Source organism: Prionailurus bengalensis, chromosome A3 (assembly GCF_016509475.1).
Source record: "Prionailurus bengalensis isolate Pbe53 chromosome A3, Fcat_Pben_1.1_paternal_pri, whole genome shotgun sequence".
NCBI classification, from domain to species: Eukaryota; Metazoa; Chordata; class Mammalia; order Carnivora; family Felidae; genus Prionailurus; species Prionailurus bengalensis.
Window position 1 is genome coordinate 112,520,569 of NC_057354.1, and position 19,785 is coordinate 112,540,353.

Consider the following 19,785-nt stretch of genomic DNA (forward strand, 5'->3'; position numbering starts at 1 on the left):
TGACCACTCACCTCTGAAGATGCATTTGCCAGCATCTTTAAGAGAAATCTTATGGGGCTGTTGAAGCAAAGGAAATGAGCAGTGAGTGACTGCTGGTCATTTTGATCCTCTTTGTGCTCTTGTTGGTGATTCCTAGCAGAGCTGTCTTCACTGATTTAACATGAACAGAAGCCCTTTATGTCTGTGGAGAAGGGTGTAGGCCTAAAATTCCCTATGGCCTTCTCGATAAATACTGGAAACTAACTGCATGCAGAGGAATCATCTTGCCTAGTTCACTTTCCAACCTTCAAGGATATTCAGAAACAAAAACAGTGCTGCCTTGAATCAAATGGTTTTTTAGCACCCACCAGTTTTCCTCTTTCACCTTATACAGATGAGCTGCCAGAAATAGTTCATTGCAATGGTTCAACAGGAAAGTTCCTAAATACCCTCTCAGAATCCTATGAGGAACCGGGAAAAAGTAACTATAGTAAGTAACTCAAGCAATGTGTCTTTAATTGGTCTTAACTTTCAGAACAAGCAGTTATCTTTACTTGGAGGGGAAGCTTCCAGAAAAGAGGTAAGATTATTCAGGCAACGACTGCTCTGATCTAATTAGAGAGGTTGTATTCCTTTGTCATTCTCCTGGCACCAGAGCCCTCCGTGCCTAGAATAAGGAGCTGGCCCAGGTTGTCTCCTTCAAGCGGGCAGGGTGGGCCAGCAAAAGCTGAGGCTTGGTAACAGGATAGTATTTCTGTCCCTATCCCATAACTGGAGGATCTAAAGCCATGAAAAACCAGCAAAACGAACACCAATGAAATAGAAAGAAGTCATCCATTCCCTTTGGCTGCATAAGGAATCAAAGTCTGTTTTTCCTGTGTTGGGACATGTCTTCTCCCCAGCCTTGCTCATTTACCCATCAAACTGCTAAAGGTTTCTCAGCAAACCCTTAGTCAACCTTTACTACCAAACATCTGGTTTCTCACTTGCATCTTCTCCTTCCCCAAGCTCTTCATCTCCACATACTCCTTTAAAATTATACATCCTATTGTTTTTCTCCATTCATCCCATTTTTAGTGTATATCACAATGCAAAAAAAATAGGTCACAATGGCTCAGATCATTAAATGACCTTCCACATGGTCTTTGAAAAAGGCATCATTTTTTTTTTAGTTTAGAAATATGTCTTCTTTTCATAACCTCAATTTTGAGATTGCAGCTAGACCATTGCCTCAAGTTTCTGGTGGCAGAGTTCCAAACCATCTTCTTCTTATTTTGTTGCAGAATTATCAAACAGACCTTGATCTAAAGACTGAGTCCAAGAAGTGGGCTGGGGAGGCTGTTGGTGTTCTGTGATATGGTTGTATGTGGTCTGCCATCTCTGACCTGCTATTCCCTTGGTGTCTTGGTCTGGGGCTGTTGTACAGGGTTTAGAGGCTGTTTAGAGGCTGATATTCAAGGTGTTCCTCAAGGCCAGTTACTCAATGGTCCAAGTTCTAACAATAAAGAAGCAAAGTAAGCTATCACTTGAATTCTAAACAAAGAAAGTATGGAATTTGCAGCCACCATTTGTAAATGGTTCTCTTCACAAGTGGATGTAGGGAGCAGAGGATTAAGAATAAAAGACACTCTAGCACATATAGAGATAAAAAAAATACTTGCTTTATATATTTTTCTCAGATTTTCTTACAAGCTTATATTTGGACTTATTAATAACCAGAGCTGGGTCCCTTTTTATATGCTCCTCCCTAGGATCAGAACAGCAGATGTGAATAGTGTGTGTATGTGTGTATAAGTGTGGTTCTCTCTGTGAGCATGTATGTACTCTCTTGTACTAAATGTCTGTAGCTGACCTTGCTGACTACTATCTGACCTTTCCCCGTTCACTCAAGCAGGAAACCCAGGTTCAGAAGCTGTGATGTCTATCACTTCACACAGAAACACATATAAAACATGCCCTTCAGCTCTCTCCATATCCACTATTCTTGGTACTCTCATGCCTTCAGAAAACATTTGATGTAAATTACCATAGAATATCTTTTTTAAAACTGCTGGTTGGGGGCACCTGGGTGGGTTAAGTGTCAGAATTCAGCTCAGGTCATGATCTCATGGTTCGTGAGTTGGAGCCCCTCATTGGGCTCTGTGCTGACAGCTCTGAGCCTAGAGCCTTCTTCAGATTATGTCTGTCCCTCCCTCCCTCTGCTCGCTTGCTCTCTCTTTCTCTCTCTGTTTCAAAAACAAACATGAAACAAAACAAAACAAAATATTGCTGTTTGATCTCAGGAGCTCCTGGAATACATGAAATTTCCTGGCACTACTTTTCATATACCTGAAAGAGCATTCCAAGAATGAGTCTATGGCTGACCACTTTCTCTTACAACTTGTGGGCAAAGAGAACCTAACAGAATTTAGCTGTTCTTTCTCAACTACTTTATCACACAGAGCAAGCAAGCAAAAAAAAAAAAAATTAATATTTTCACATACTCCCATGCTCACTTGTGTTGCAGTGTTATTTAGGGAAATGGAGCAAGGCACAAAGAGAAGAAAAGAAAAAAATGAAGCAAAAAGTGAAAGGAATCATTAAAAATAACAGAGTAACCTCAGAGTTGATGTAGGTCCAATAAGAGTCCAAAATTGGGAGAATCCAAAGTGAGGAGAAAATGTGACTTAGAATATCTCTCTCTCTCTCTCTCTCTCTCTCTCTCTCTCTCTCTCTCTCTCTTTTAATTTAGAATGTTTCTGTCTTTCAAATGTGGAGGGGCTATGCTCAAAATCTGATACATTTATGAAAGTTACAATGAGGATACAGATCGACTCGGTCATTACATCCCAAGATATCACAACTGGGAAATAAGCCTTGAATATGGTGTATATTTGGGGAAGATAAGAGGATGCTCAAAACTTATTTACTCACATTTAATAAATATATTGAGTGACTAAAAAATAAATCAGAATAGACATTGGAAAAAAAATAATGATCTACATTGTCATGGTTTAGACGGTGTCCTCTACCACATAGGGTAGTCATTTTTTTTTCTTTTCAAAATCATATATTCTTGTTGAAATCAGTGAACTTAATTAAGCATCTTAAATCTCTTATTAAAATAATTTAAATTAACCTTGTTACTTAAATTTCTGGCAAGCCCACAGGGAGAATTTGCAAATTCCCACAGTTGCAACAAAAGCCTGAAAGACAAGACTTTTCCAATTGTACATCTTTTGTTAGCAGAATGAAAACTCATCAGGAGAAAAAATAAAGTGTTAATATGGTTAAAATAAATCAAATTTATAAACATTGCATAAGCAAGAGAACATGACTTAATGAGAGACAATGAATAAGAGATTTTAATTTGATGGATTCTGAAGGGCATAGCCTCTTCCTTGAGATGATGAGCCTAAACAATGAACAATGAAGCCCTTATTTCATGCTTCAGATGATATAGTATGATCTGTGTATTCACACGTAAAAGCAGGAATGCTGTCACAACCGCAGAAGGAAATTGATAATGTTTGAGAAACTTCTTCTAAAGCTGTGGAAGTAGAAATATGCAAGTGCGATATACCTGTTGAAATTCTTGTTAGAAAAAGATAAATTATAAATCAAATAGTTCTGACATACCATATTAGTGAGTGTGCAATCTTCTTAAAGAATAAGTGAATATTTTCCTGATTTGTCAAAATGTATTCAAACTACTAATTTTTCTTGTGCTTCACATGGGAAAAATTAACAGGAGTAATATTAAAAATTCAAACTAAGTTTTTCAGTGCCAACTCTATACTGAACACATTGAGGGCATTTGGGGGCCACAAACAAAAGCCACTGCATTTGTTCCCAAGAAGATTACAATATGCTAAGGAAACGTGCATTTAGATAAAGCAAGATGAGTAGACACATTACCTGTTGGAATGGAGTCAAAGACAGGAAGTAATGAGAGCATAGTGGATGGAGCTCCTAGCTAGGTTTGGTCAAGACTCAGGGAGTATTTCCAAAAGGAGTGGAGTAGAAGCACAGTGTGGGCTTTTGAGAAGAAATGAATAGACAAGTGGCATTATTATACAAGTACATTTCTAGCCACATAAGTAGAGGAAAGACATGGATGATAATTTTCTAGAACAAGTTGAAAATTGATTTTGAGGTCCGGCATCAAATTTTATGTAGAAGTGAAATATCTGTTATATTCCAAAAATGAATGAAATAGATAAAATTCAAGCAAATCTTCTCAAAGAGAGAAACTTGTCTCCCCCACACACAAGATGTACACATTTATGGATTATATATGTACTATGCCTATACACATATATATGTACTATAGGGTATACATGTGTGCATGTATGTGAATGTGTGCATATATTTTTACATATATCATATACTATAATAGAATAGTATTTTTGAAATTATAAATACAATGAACGATTTAATACCTATAAATTATAAAATGTCTATACAATAGAAATTTGTTAAAAATAAATAAGCATGTGACTAACTCATTTTAAGAATTTGTAACCCTGAATGGGTCAGTGGGCAACAGGTAGTCAAAATTACCTCCTGTTCTCCACTCTCCAATGATACCAAGTCTAGATGCTATTATAGGAAACGTTAGGAAACCTTCCCAAATGGTTTATCCCTGACCTTCACAAACTTTTCCAGAGAATACAATAGAGGGAAAGTAATCCATTTTATGATATTTATCTAACTAAAGTGCCAAAAATAGACAAGGACAGTACACAAAAGAAATATAAGTCAACCTCACAGAGTCAAAAGCTTAGATACATTAAATTGCATTGGAAAATTGATTTCAACAATGCACAAAAATTTACATACTAGGAATGCAAAACAGAAAATGCTAAATATGCAATTAATGCTAGAAATTATAGAATTATAGAATGTGCCCACTACAGTGGACAAAATCTCATATTTTCAAAATCTTTGTAAGATGGAAAGAAAAACACAAAATCACAAGTGAGTCCTAAAAAAGTGGCATGATTCAGAAGAAGTCGTTCAGGAAAAGTATGCCAGAATGAGCTGAAGTCTCAAGAAAGGTGCTAACAAATATATATATTTTCCATGATGTGGAAGAGAAATAGAAAGTCAGAATCCCAGTGCTTAAGGAAAATGATCAAATGCTAGCAGCTCAAGAGAGAAGGCACTCCTACTCAGATCCAATTTTAGTTCAGTCTTCTAGAGTCAGGAAAATAATCTTTATAATAGAAATATATTGGAGGTCCCAAACAAGTGATAAAATAATCTAAGATTTCTACTTAGCAAGTGAAGAATTGGCACATAACCAGATACTAAAGAGACTGCAAGTGTAGTGTGATAATCTGAACAATGATGAAAACGAGGAAAGAGTACACTCAGAAAATGGGGGATTAAGCAAGTGTTCTAAGGTTTCAAAAGGAGAAAAAAAGATAGGTTATTTGAGAAAACTACAATCTGGCGGGGGGGAGTAGAAATTATTCCAACAAAATTTTAAATAATCAAAGAGCGTCTGAATGGATTATTTTTAAAGTATATGAAAATCCCCATGATCCAGCTGGGCTCATCAGCAATACACATAATAACAAGACTGTCTTAGTCACATTTTAGATGAATCTGTTAGGAGGCTCTCAGGTAGTGGCAAATCCACTGTGTTAACATTAAGACACATGGAAATAATGGAAACTTATTTTGTAAAAACCAAAATGGGTGATTTTAAGAAGCCTACTTTAATGGTGAGAAGTTCTGTTGAAACCTGAGGAAGCTGTTGTTGGAATGTCCTGTGGCTCTTTTTCAGCCTTTGTAAAGGTGCTTTGGGCTTTTGTTTGGTTTCCTTGCTTTGTGAATTTTTTCCCAATTTAAAAATACTGATGGGGCACCTGGGTGGCTCAGTTGGTTGAGAAACTGACTCTTGATTTCAGCTCAGGTCATGATCCCACTCACAGGTTTGTGGCATTGAGCCCCGCATTGGGCTCTGTGCTGACAGCAAGGAGCCTGCTTGAGATTCTCTCTCTCTCCCTCTCTCTCTGCCCCTCCCCCCTCTCAAACAAACTTTTTAAAAAATAAAAATAATGAAGACAGTTATCAAATTTTCTTAATTGAAGTACAGTTAACACACACTGTTATGTTAGCTTCAGGTGTACAACAATGATTTGGCAAGTCTATCCGTTATGCTGTGCTCAGGACAAATGTAGCTCCCACCTGTCACCCTACAACATCACAGCATCATTGATTATATTCTCTATGCTGTACCCTTTAATCCCATAACTTATTCATTCCATAACTGGAAGCCGATACCTCCCACTCTTTTGCCCCTTTCCCCATCCCCTTCACCTCTGGCAACTGTTAGTTCTCTGTATTTATGGGTCTGTTTCTGGGTTTTGTTTATTTTTTAAATTCCACATATAAATGAAATCTTACGGTATCTGTCTTTGTCTGAATTATTTAAGTTAGCATAATACCTTCTAGGTCCATCCATGTTGTTGCAAATGTCAAGAGAGAAAATGAGAAAAGATCAGGAAAACCTTCTCGTAGATCTCCAAGCATATACTAGTGCAGGATACCTGCCTTATACTTCACTGATCAAAATACAGGTTCAGCATAAGCCGACAAAATAATGATGCTGCTGGCACTAACTCTAATGCTAGCCTAACATGTGAGAGAATAAATACTCTGACCCAGGGAACAAAGTCTGGCTGCAACGAACACAGCAAATCTGATGGAGTGGGTTTATATGTGGTGGTTCACATTAATAGGAACCCTGATGAACTAGAGAATAGTCACAGATAGGGTAAAAAGGTAGATATTGGTATTTGTTAAATCAAAAATGGATGCCACACACAATATTTAAGGAATTATTTGAGTTTGTTATTTTGTCTAAAAAGAAGAAGGTCAAGATAATTTTTACACATTAAAAGAAATCATGTGGATTAAGGAAAATAAGTCGTTAGGATTAGTAGAAAATGTCTGTGTTCCCGCTTTCATAATTTGCCATTATTTACAGTCCTTGCCAATGAGCTTGTCCTCTGAAGCCCTATCCTACAATTCTAGCAATATGCCTCTCTAAACAGGTTTTCTGGACTCCTCCGCTATGATTTGTTCACATGTGTACTGGTCTCATGTGTGTATGGTTGTATTCCTCTGCAGGGTTGAGAGCAGAGACCACATTTTATTCAAATTTACAGAAAGTCAAATTTCATTTTAACTTAAGCCAGAACTTGGAAGCAATTAGAGTTCTTCAATGGAATGAAATGTGGTATTTTGAGATAAAGTGCTCGTTTGTAACTGTTTCTAAAGTGAAAATTCATCTTTCCAGCAGCTCTTGAGAGGGCCTTCCATCAGGTTGGACTGGGACAGAAGTAGAGACGGACAAGTTGATCACAAGGTTTTCTTTCAACACTCATATTCGGTATTTTCCTTTCCATGTCTTCCTCTTTGCCTTCTTTTCTGCAGCATTTCTGGTGCCAGGTTTCCTTCCCACCACCTAAATCATTGCTCTGGGCTGGGATTCTTTATAGATAAGATCCTCACTGGTAGCTCAAAGATTACTTTATCTACTTCAGTAAAACCCCCATTATGGGGGCCTGTCTTCTACTTAGAGGCTCAAAGATTTTTAACAAGTGAAGACAACAGCCAAAAATGGCACAAATTTACAAGATTCATGTTCGGTATTTACCTTAACTTACTATGACCTTTTACAATGCATTTAGGTTCTTGAATCTAATGTTGAATTTACTAGACCTCAGTTAGGATCTTTATTGTGAGAGAATCTATAAGTATCATGTAATATAAGTAGTAGTAGTATTTTCAGGCTACTCTATCATCATTGCCCTCAGTGTATGTGGGCTGGAGTTTTTCTGTGTGGATCGGATGTGCCTGCGGCATAATGGCTATATCTAATACCCAGCTTCTCTTCCTTCATCACCCTCTCCTAGAAAAACATAAGACAAAGTTTAGTATCATTTAATGCACATATTCTAACAGTCCTTACTCTTGGTATCACAGAAAACTATACATTTCTACCAAAGATTACTCCCACCACTCTACATTCAGTGAAGTGACTTGATGGCACATTGTTCTGAAGAAGCCTGGTTCTATCAGTCCTAACTGTCTTGTCAAAATAGTCACATGTGCACAAGTGCGAGAGACCCTAGTGTCTTTGGATATCATCCAGAACCTTGAGAACTTACTCTACGTCTATAATGCTAGAACCAGCCATGCCATTTGTGGGACCCAGTGCAAAATGAAAACACAGGGTCCCTTTTTGAATAATTACTAAGAATCTCAAAGTGGTGGCAATAAAGGATTAAATCAAACATGGGGCTTTTCGGAGCACTGGGCCCAGTGCAGCTGCACAGGTCGCATACCCATGAAGCCTACCCTGCCACACGTCAATGTAAATGAAGGTCAGTTAGTTGTAAACCACCATCAAAGGCAAGTGAGCATTTTACCAATTGTGTAAACACTGGAATTAACGCAAAGAGGTTTCTGAATAGACAGTCTTTAAAGAATTTCCTACACAATTCAACATAGAGTTATAGCTATGAGAAATTCTGCTTTAACTCTCTTTTAAGGGAAAAGTGAGTATCTTCATTCTCTCTTTCAGTTGTAGGCCCAAACACCAGAAATGGTGTTAGTTACTCTGGTAAAAAAGTTTTGATATTAATATATTAAGTGGGAACTTTTAGGTAAAAAAAGAAAACAAGCCTATTCCCTATCATATAGAGCAAACAAAAATTGCTTTACCCTACTATCATCATTTCTACCACATTCATATGGGCTGAAGGTTTAACAGAAATAGTTTGAAATGTCTAAGTTAATTGAAGCCTGTCAAAATATTAACTTGCATAAGAAATACATTAGATGAATTTTAGCCAAGTAAACAGAGCTTGTGGTAATAATTCTTTAATTTTTAAGAAATAGGATAATTCTCTTCCGGTTGCAGCACAGATTTACTTATTTGTCTGTTTATAGGTCAATTCCCCACACCTCCAACCAATTCAGCCAACTGGTGGATGAGTCATATCTATTCAAATACCAGGAAATGATTAGTGACATCTATTGTTGATGACTGGAGACATCTGTGAACTTTAGATAATTTTCTAACTTCCCTTCTAACACTTTATGTTCAAAAGTAACAGCTGTTGTCTCTGAAGCTTCTCACTTTCATTTCTGAAATAAAACATAAGACTTTTAAGCTAAAATAACTTCTGCTAACCAATTTCAAACTGTCTTTACAGACTGTGCTTTAAAATATTTTTGGAATTGAATTCATTGTTTGTGTCTTCAGAAATTAATTAATTGTAGCTAGTATTCACTTATTCATTCTGGGCTTTGTTTGTACCTAGCCCTTTAGACATTTGAAAACACAGGATATGACTTCACAGACATCTTCACAAGTCTGGCTTCATTATCTAGAGCCAGAACACTTAGTATCCGTACATCCGTGGTGACTGGGACAAACATCAAGATTCTAAATAATACCTCAGGCAGCCTGGCTTCAGAGAAAGAAACAGCTTTTGAAAAGTCTAAAATCTGCCTGTGACGGTATTTTTCCCTAAGCAAAGCTAGTAGCAAAAGAAACATTCTGTAATCGGTGACCCCTCCCTTTCCCATTCATTTCTCCCTTTCTTTTTCTCCAGACTTCCAGAATCATGACATTCCTACTGCCTTTCCAGTCCCCTTGTGGTTCTCTTAATGTAACTGCCTGTTTTCTAGAGAGCTTTACTCTCTGACTCCTATATCCTCAACAGTATCTGTTCATCCTCCCTTCTCTTAGAACCCAGCTTTTTACTACATTAATAACCAGATGAATTATCTTAAGCTTAGAACTTAAGCCTTCTGAAGGTTTCTGTTCCCCTCCCACCCGTGATCCATATGTGGAAGCCCTAATCCCCAATATGCTGCTATTTGGAGATGGCGCTTTTGGGAAATAATTAGGGTTAGAGTAGGTCATGAGGATGGGGGATTAATCCACTTATAAAAAGAAGCTTCAATTACATCGAACTCAACTGCATTTTAACTACATGGTATTAGGGCATCATGATATGACCATTGGAGGAATTTGGAAAAAAAGGGCCTTTGAAAACTACCTCATTTAAAAGCAGAGAACAGCAAAAGTTACTTTTTAAAAATTTTTCGTATATTTTATTCATTTTATTTTTTTAATATAATTTATTGTCAAATTGGCTGACATACAGTGTATACAGTGTGCTCTTGGTTTTGGGGGTAGATTCCCATGATTCAATACTTACATACAACACCCAATGCTCATCTCAGCTGCCTTCCTCAGTGCCCATCACCCATTTAAAAAAAATTACTTTTTTAAAAAAAGTCCTCCTCACGCACACTAAAGAGTGTTTTGTATATGCATATGCATATACGTATAAACTTATATGTATACACTAGACACCCTGGTTTTCTCAGACCATCTCATCAGTGTTGTCTTCATTCATTGTTTCAGTCTACCTAACATATATTTTTGTTAGGAACTAATTTGTCATCTCTTGGACTTTACCTTGGAAACAATTTTTCTCTTTTTATAATACAATTTTTAAAATTTTTCTGTGGATATCATAAAAATAGTTTAAAAATCATATCTTCCACCTCCCTCATAAGAATGCATCTGGGATAAATTTTTATTATTTTTAAAAAGATCTATATTTTCTGAAGCAGTTAGTTGTGGCTGCCAGGGTAAGTCATATACCAGCCTGAAGAGAAGGCATCACTGCCTGAAGAGCCCTGGCAGCAGAAGAGGTTAAACTGATCATTTGACATAGCCTGTCGATGTTTATCAGCAAATTTTCAGAAATACTGAATCACGCCTTTTCTCATTTAATGTCTCATTCTCCTGATGGCAGTTTCTTACCTGCAGCAAATCTTGCCATGGGTATTCATATAAATTTCCTTTTTTCCTGGCCACACAAAAGAGACAGTCATACTATGCTAAGGCCATTGATGCTGGGCTTCCTGCCTTCATCCTTCCTCCCTTGTGTTCTGGGATTCCAGTGAGTGGAAAATCCATGTGGGGATTAGAGTCACTGCCGCACAGCCCAAAGCTACCTGAGCCTTGAAGGGCCTAGCCTGGTAATGGCCCATGAGAAAAGAATTTCTCATCTTGGCAGAGACCGGGATATAATTCCTTACCATGAAATACCACCTTCTATTATTTTAGATATTTGTTGAGTGGCTTCCACATGGAAATTATAAATATAGAGATTCATATATTATCATTGCTTCAAAAAGCTTAGTATCTCATTTCCTTTTGGCAGGGGGGGCTCTCCTATGGTTTATTTTTTAAAACATTTTTATTTATTTTTAAAAAAAAATTTTAATATGGGGCGCCTGGGTGGCGCAGTCGGTTAAGCGTCCGACTTCAGCCAGGTCACGATCTCGCGGTCCGTGAGTTCGAGCCCCGCGTCAGGCTCTGGGCTGATGGCTCAGAGCCTGGAGCCTGTTTCTGATTCTGTGTCTCCCTCTCTCTCTGCCCCTCCCCCGCTCATGCTCTGTCTCTCTCTGTCCCAAAAATAAATAAACGTTGAAAAAAAAATTTAAAAAAAATTTTTAATATGAAATTTATTGTCAAATTTGTTTCTATACACCACCCAGTGCTCATCCCAACAGGTGCCCTCCTCAATGCCTATCACCCACTTTCCCTTCCCTCCCACCCCCCATCAACCCTTCATTTATTCTCAGTTTTTAAGAGTCTCTTATGGTTTGCCTCTCCCTCTCTAAAATTTTTTTCCCTATGACCCAGCAATAGCACTGCTAGGAATTTACCCAAGGGACACAGGAGTGCTGATGTATAGGGACACTTGTACCGCAATGTTTATAGCAGCACTTTCAACAATAGTCAAATTATGGAAAAAGCCTAAATGTCCATCTACTGATGAATGGATAAAGAAATTGTGGTTTATATATGCAATGGAATACTGCTTGGCAATGAGAAAGAATGAAATATGGCCTTTTGTAGCAACATGGATGGAACTGGAGAGTGTTATGCTAAGTATCTCATTTATTGTGAGCAAGTCTCTCCTTGCCCACTCTTGAATATCAGTTCTACAGTATATTGCAATGACAACTGATATGTACTAAGGACTTCACCAAACTCTCCATCTGTGTTTTCTCCTACCACATCTACCAGAAAAGTTCCAAGGGTTTTAGGGGCACCTGGCTGAGGATGCAGCTCTTGATCTTGGGGTCATGAGTTTGAACCCCACATTGGAGGTAGAGGTTACTTACAAAAATAAGAGATCCAAGGTTAGAGTTTTACCTAGTGAAACTTTACATGCTGACTTTTAAAAGGAAGGTCAAGAGGCATCTGGGTGACTCAGTTTGGTTAAGCATCCAAGTCTTGATTTTGGCTCAGGTCATGATCTCACAGTTGTGGGATCGAGCCCTGCATTGGGCTCTGCACTGAGCATGGAGCCTGCTTGGGATTCTCTCTCCCCCTCTTTCTGCTCCTTCCCCACTCACACTCTTTCTCTTTCTCTCTCTCTCTCAAAAATAAATAAGCATTTTTTTAAAAAAGCTAAATAATATATAAGCTATTGGAAGTTGAAGTGAACATAATGGAAAACAACTCCTGGATAACAGAAAAAATTGTAAATCTTTTAAGTCTATTTATATGGCTTCATTAGAAAAAATGTTCTGCTGAAGCACAAACCTGAAGGATCTCTTAACAATTCGCTGAAGAAGAAAAATAAGCAGAACAGTTTATAACTCATTAGTCAATGGAGACTATAAAGACTAGATGTACATTAAGCCATTGGTTGATTCCTGAAAAGCATTGCGGAGGACAGTAGTGAAAATAAGTCAGATTCTCCTGATTTCTTCTTAAATGTCAATGGTAGGGAAAAAATGAGATGGTCACAAATTGTTGAGCTATTCCTAAAAATTTTCTCATTAGTTATGCATCTGATGGTGGGGGTATTTTGTTTTTAAATTGCCTAGAAGTAATGTTCAATTGGCTATTCTCACAACACAGTTGGCCTAACACAGAGGCCTCACTGGTGTATTTCATCAGGAATGGAGAAAACTTCAGCCTGAAAATACTTCCTTTGCTAATGCCACAAATTGCTGTTAGTAATTTCCTACCCTTGCTTTTTAGTTCATTGCCCTTTCTCAACTCATTTTTATTGATAAATCACAGAGGATTTTTAAATGCCATCCCATTAAATGACAGTCTGAATGGAGTCTGCACAGACTCCTAGGTAACAACATTTAATTTTTTTTCATTCTTCTTTCGAACTCAGAGTTACAGACCTGGGGAGAGACAGAGCCCAAGAGCCAGATCTAACCTTTCTCTAATTTTACTCAGTTGCTGATGTGACTTTTTAATGAAAGAGGGCCCTGTACATCTTGTTAGGAAAGTTTTCTCAGCGTTGAAAAGATGGAAATATTTCATAAAATTCTATTTGCTGAGTTTTTACTTATCTTTGTGTATCTACCTTATATTATCATTGAGATGAATGGACTATATTCACTTTTTCATTTCTTTTTCTGTATCTTCTATTGTTTTTTAGCTTCCCCCTGTTTTCTTCTGTGTTTATGTTCTAGAATAACGTAAACAAGAAGTATGCTTTATTTATTGAAAAGAATTTATCTGTGTTTATTCTTTTTGTAAACATCATATTTTGGGCCATTAGATGTCTCTTGAACCTAAATTGCTTGTTACCTACAACAGCCCATGTTTGTTTGAGGTATTGTACAGTTAGTGATAAGGAACATGCTGGCTTTCTTACTTCTTACCCACAGGCATCGTGTGAAGATTCCCACAGGCATGTGTAAGGAATTGTGTAAGGATTCTTCTTACCTCCTATAGGTCAAAAGTTCAAAAACTATACAACTTTCAAACGGACATTCTATCTCACCTGCTTTATTTAATCCTATTAAGGATTTGACATTATTTCAGATATGTTTTTACAGACTTAAGATACAATTGAAATACAATTAATGACTCAGCACATATTTAACAAACAGTCTGATAAGGTTTGATCTTTCTATATAATGTCTGTGAAACCATCACAGCAATCTATACACATTAACTTACCCATTACTGACCAAATTTTGCTTGTGGCCCCTTTTAATGCCTCCTTTCTGTCCACTCCACTCCCTGCTACCAGTCAATCACTGATCCGCTTTTTATGTAGTTACAGATATTTTTTTTCTAGAATGTTATAAAATAGAATCTTGCAGTGTGTATTCTTCTTTGGTGATGAAGGGGTCTGGCTTCTTTTTTTCAGCAAAACTAATAAGATACATCCATGACGTTGCATTATCAGTAGTATTCATGTTTTATTGCTGAGAAAATACTCCATTATACAAGAATACCATGATCTGTCTATTCACTCATCTGTTGATGTAGATTTTGGTTTTTTTCTCCATATTACTTTAAAACTTAGTCAAATATGCATTGATCTACCCAGTATAGGTCATTCTTCAGATGCATAAACTGCTTTACATCATCTTTGTCAGGCAAAAGAGTCTCCTCATCTTGCTTTCTAAACAAAACTTTTACAAAAATTATGTAGAGAAATAAATTAGGTGTGCATCAGAATTTCATACTTCAAAATAAGGAGGATGTCTATGAATATGGTTTCAGAACAAACTTACATATTTTATGAAATTATCACGTGAATAGCATAAGACCACTATCTGTATAATTAATTTCTTTAAAATAGGAGTTGGGTGGGACTGAATGAGTCAGGTGATGTTGTAGAAAGAAAGGTGTATAATCTAGCAAAACTGATAAACAAAAATAGCTTCAACAGAGGGGACACCCTCCCTTTTTAAGTCCTGTTAGGTATCATTAGCCAAAAGACAATCACTGTAGGAATCCAACATTTATTTCAATAACCTGATTTGTTGCATTGGGAGAGCCCTTAAGAGATCAACAGAGCAAAGCTCTATGTGATGGTGGCAGGGCAGAGCATAAAAGATCCCATTTTGATGATAGCTTGAGTCTGATGCATATTGGTTCTGCCTCATCCCTCCTCCACCCTCCCCACTTCCCACCTACCCTGGTCCTGCCACCCCCTCTAGATGTGCCAGGTCAAGCAAAGCAAAGGTCAGGGGAAAGAATCTAGCAACAAAATGGCAAATCTCCTGACTCTGAGCCTGGAGAAATTGCAGAAGATATGCCTATTTATCAGAAGTGTAACCTGTCACCTATACCTTCCATGGAATCAAATGGCATTTGCCCTGAGGCAGCTGTGTATGTGTTTTCTTTGTTTTTTCTCTTCACAAGAATCACATAGGAGAAGCCAACAACTGTGTGCCTGAAGAGCTGTAGGGTAACCTGGGAGTTATATTCCAGTGAGATATAACACAGAGCCATGATCTTCCCTAAATATATGGTCTGATAGCGGAAGAGAGTTATTCCTTTTAAAGCTAGAAGGGCTTCTGAAACATATTCTCCTTTACTTCCCTGTAACAACTTTCCTTTAGGTAGTCCAGAAATGGTGCTTTGGATAAGCAGAGTAATTACATTTACTCATGTGAATGATATACTATCCATGCCTTATTAACTACCGTACGCTAAGTAGTATGCATGTTGACTTAATATAAATCAGCATATTTTTGGTCCTCTTCAACTTTCAGCCATTTCTCTGATCATGTGCATTTAGTTTTATCTTCATAGTCTTTAACTTACATAGCATGGTTACTGGCTTACAACCTAAGAAAAAAAGTAAGAAAATATTGACAGACATATAACAGCACACCCATTCAGTGTTCCCCAAGAGATCAACAGTTCACGTGGTGCTTTCTGACAAGGTTTTCTACTTAAAAAAAAAAAGAGACTATTTTTTCCATTTCACTGACAAAATACCTATTGTTTGTCCAGCAATCTCTGGTGCCGTGGAAGTGCACACCTGGGCAGTTAGGTATTAATTACTAAATCCTAGGTAATGGAACAGGGCTGCCCTGCTTGCCCTTGACTGCATCAGAACACATCAGGAAGACCTTGTTCCTTTTTAGTGAGACTTATTCTTTGTTTCTTTTCTTGCTCTGCATCTTGTCAAATTGAAGAAACACAGTGTTTCCTTGATTGGATCTGCACTGTGGGGATGCCCTGATCCGCAGTCATGGGAATAGTTGAAGATACAAAGAAATCCAGACACAAAATACTGCTACTTTCACAGAATATATCCTGTGGAGCAACAGCATTGATTATTCCTGGGGACATTTTAAGAAGGCTTAATTACGGCTCTTGGAACAACTTTCTTTCTCATTTTGTGTTGTACATGAATGGAAGTGAAAGATGCTTTCACACAGCAAACCCAATGTGAGAGACAGACAGGACTGAATTGAATAACTGTGGTTCAGTTAAGATCATTGATTATGTTGCTGTATGGCAAAGGATACTTGTCACCTACTATGTGCAAAATCCATAATAGAATATAATCACGATATGATTTGTAATAGCCTGGATATTAAAGTCAACTAGGGAGACAGGCATATACTCATATAACCATAATTAAAAGCAAATGTATGAAAGACACTATAATAGAATCAAAACCATTCTATTGAATGTTGAATGCTGGATCCACAAATATCTGCCAAAACAGCATCTACCAAAACAACCTATTGATGATACAAAGCTGAGTTTAGTGCAGGTGAGAATACTTCCTCCATGGAGTTTTAGTCCTGTCTTTAAGAGGGGAAGACAAGGCTGGAATTTACTGAGAATTGAAAGTTCTGTTTAAAGGAGGACTTTCGGGGCGCCTGGGTGGCGCAGTAGGTTAAGCGTCCGACTTCAGCCAGGTCACGATCTCGCGGTCCGGGAGTTCGAGCCCCGCGTCAGGCTCTGGGCTGATGGCTCAGAGCCTGGAGCCTGTTTCCGATTCTGTGTCTCCCTCTCTCTCTGCCCCTCCCCTGTTCATGCTCCGTCTCTCTCTGTCCGAAAAATAAATAAACGTTGAAAAAAAAATTTTAAAGGAGGACTTTCACCGGGAGCGGGGGGCCAGGGGATGGGAGCTTGATTAGAATTGGGTAAGGATCATAACATAACCATTTAGGATTGGTACAAAAAGCAAGGTAAGGAATTTAGAGACAAAGCATTCATAGAATCTTAGGGTGTAAACTATTGATTTCCACTGAAGAATTCTTGGTTCTTTTGGAAGGTCCATTCCTGGAATAGCGAAATCATGCTAATGAAGACAATAGCATAGTCAAGTTATGTTAATGTAGACCAGGGATCTTCAAATTGTTTCTAGGTATCCAGCCCTATAAACAAAGCTGAAAAAATGCTTCACATTTTTTAAAGATTGAAAGAAAAAAAAATGTAACAAAGATGTGATGTGGCCTGAAAATCCTACAATATATACTATCTGGCCCTTCTCAGAAAATGTTTGCCAACCCCTAATGGAGAGAGTAAGTTGGGTGGATGGAGAGGTAGTTTCAATTTCAGCTTTTAAGCATTATATAGGGATAGACAGTTTTGGTTCCCAATACTCAAGCCTACTACAGAGAAGAAAGTCATTCCTACAGATAACGGGTTGTGAGAGATTTGGGTGTGGCCTGGGAATTTTGACATGGAAATTGGGAGATGAAGTAGAGAAGAGTATATTTTAAAAAGCAAAAGGAACAAACTGCACAAAGTCAGACCTCGGGGAGTACAGCAATTTTCTCTCTGTCTTTTTCTTTCCCTAATCACTGCCTCAAGAAGCACTTATTCAGATCCCAATTTTTAACAAGTGGTATACTAAGCAGGCCAATCAGCTTCATCCTTGCTCTGTGTGAACCAATTATGAAAGACAACAAAGAGTGACAAGAACTGAACTATTAAGGATGTAAATCCTCAGGGAAAACAATTTGTACATATGTCACAGTTACCAATGTCTATCACTTTTTCTTTCATTTTTATTGTTTAAACACTGAATTCCAAACAAGTCTTTTCCTTTAGGAAATCTTTTTATTGCATTTTCTTCTCATGAAAAAGTATAAAACTAACTAGAATTAAATAACCTAATGGCCCATTTGGAATCTATTAGAGGAGTTAAGGCCACTTGATACGATGTAAATTGCTAATTAGTGAAGTGATGCAAATAAATCCTTAGCAGCATAAGAAACGGATTATTTTTGGCTTGAGTAGTAGATTATACATGAATTTTTCATACAGTCCAGAAAAAACGTATATTGCTTTATTCCACAGTCTTTTCTGTTCTTTGAAACTATCACAAAGTGCGCATAGCCAAATACCAGTATATCATAATATGTCATATTGAATGCAATATTGTGTAGAGAAATATGTGACAATTCTCTCTGGGTCCAAGTAAGATGTACATAGCCTAGAACATTTTCATTCATTTTTCCAGAATATCCAACAGCAATATATGAACATTATAACCAAGAAAAACTAATATTCAGATAAGGCCAGAAGTCAGTGTTTACCAACCAATCATAAAGGTAGTATCTCTAGGTTCTTGAAGTAAAGTTAAAATAAACAAACATACAAACAAACAAACAGGTGGCTTTTTCCAACAGTGTTGGAAAATTAAAGAGAGGAGAGGGAAAGAAGGAGAGCAAAAGAATGAGGGAGAGAAAGATGGAGGAAGCCTTCAGTCATACAGAATAAAGAGATTTAACCAAGACCCTGGAAGTAGAATGTTCAGCATTTATCAGAATGAAAATTCAAAGCTCAAAATTTTCATTTAAATAATTTTCTTGCACCTTTAGGAAAATAGAAGGTGCACAGGGTACACCCCCCCCCTATTTATTTCTATAAAGGATATGAGTCCATTTTGTTTTCAGGAAAATATTAGAGGAAAAACAGACATTTGCATGATGACTGAGTCCATCTGTTATAGACCATTAAGAGTTTGATCTGTTTTGTGTTATCTGAAATCTCGCACTGCACCAGAATTTGTCCCACTCATCAAATAAAGTAAAATAAACAAAATAAAGGAAAATAAAGGAAAACTAACAAAATTAATGTCTTTATATGATTGAAGTCTATTGATTATAGACATCAGACAAACTAGGTCATTTGTAGATCATTTGCCTGACTAAGCAAATTCTGTCTTTGGGATTAATTCTATTTCAGTGGTAATTGCAACAATGAGGCAAAAGAGGAAAGTAATAAAAAGTAACCCTAATACCTGTTAGGTAGTGTTTTATATTGACATATGGAATGATATGTTAAAAGCTCATTTTATATTCTTCCAAGTAAACTCTGTACAATGATTCTAGGAATAGATAATACTACAGATAATTCAAAATTTTTAGAGAGAGAGGAAAATGAGTCTCAGAAAGGTCAAGTGTGTTTTTCAGATTTCCATGGAGATCTCGTGGGCCTCCATGTCTGTGCTTTCTACCAAATCCTAGTCATGGTAAATGGTATTCCCCCTGCCATGTTTTTCTATGATATCACACTACAGTAATCTGTTGAGTAATTTTAAGAGGGGATTTGGAATGTCAGAGTGTTCACTTCAGTGTCAAGGATTGCTGGAAGGCACATTATATGCAAATAGGAAAGGACATGGTTATTATTCTAAGTACCCTTCCCACCTTAGCACTCTGCTGAATCCTGTTTACTGATCCTTTAATCCTTAAAGAAACATATAGGACCTCAGTCCCTTCATTTTTCTTAGTCTTTGTATCATACTTCGCCATCATCGCTTACATCTTGGTTCTGGATGCCTTATTAATTACCTGATTTACTTCTTCATCAGTCCCTTCAATCCCACTCAAATTTCTGCATTTCTGTCACACAATTTAGACTGACCCTCAATGTAGTTGGATAATACATATTTTCAACTCCTTCAAAATGGATGCTAAGTGTCTCTGGAGAGAAGAGTATTATCTTCTGATAGGGTGACAATTCAGTGC

General features: G+C 37.3%; 1 pseudogene; it reads right to left on the reverse strand.

The window, feature by feature from the left end:
- Window positions 1-19,569, reverse strand: part of LOC122467109 — a 58,672-nt pseudogene extending 39,103 nt beyond the window's left edge.
- Between the last annotated feature and the right edge of the window lie 216 nt (window positions 19,570-19,785).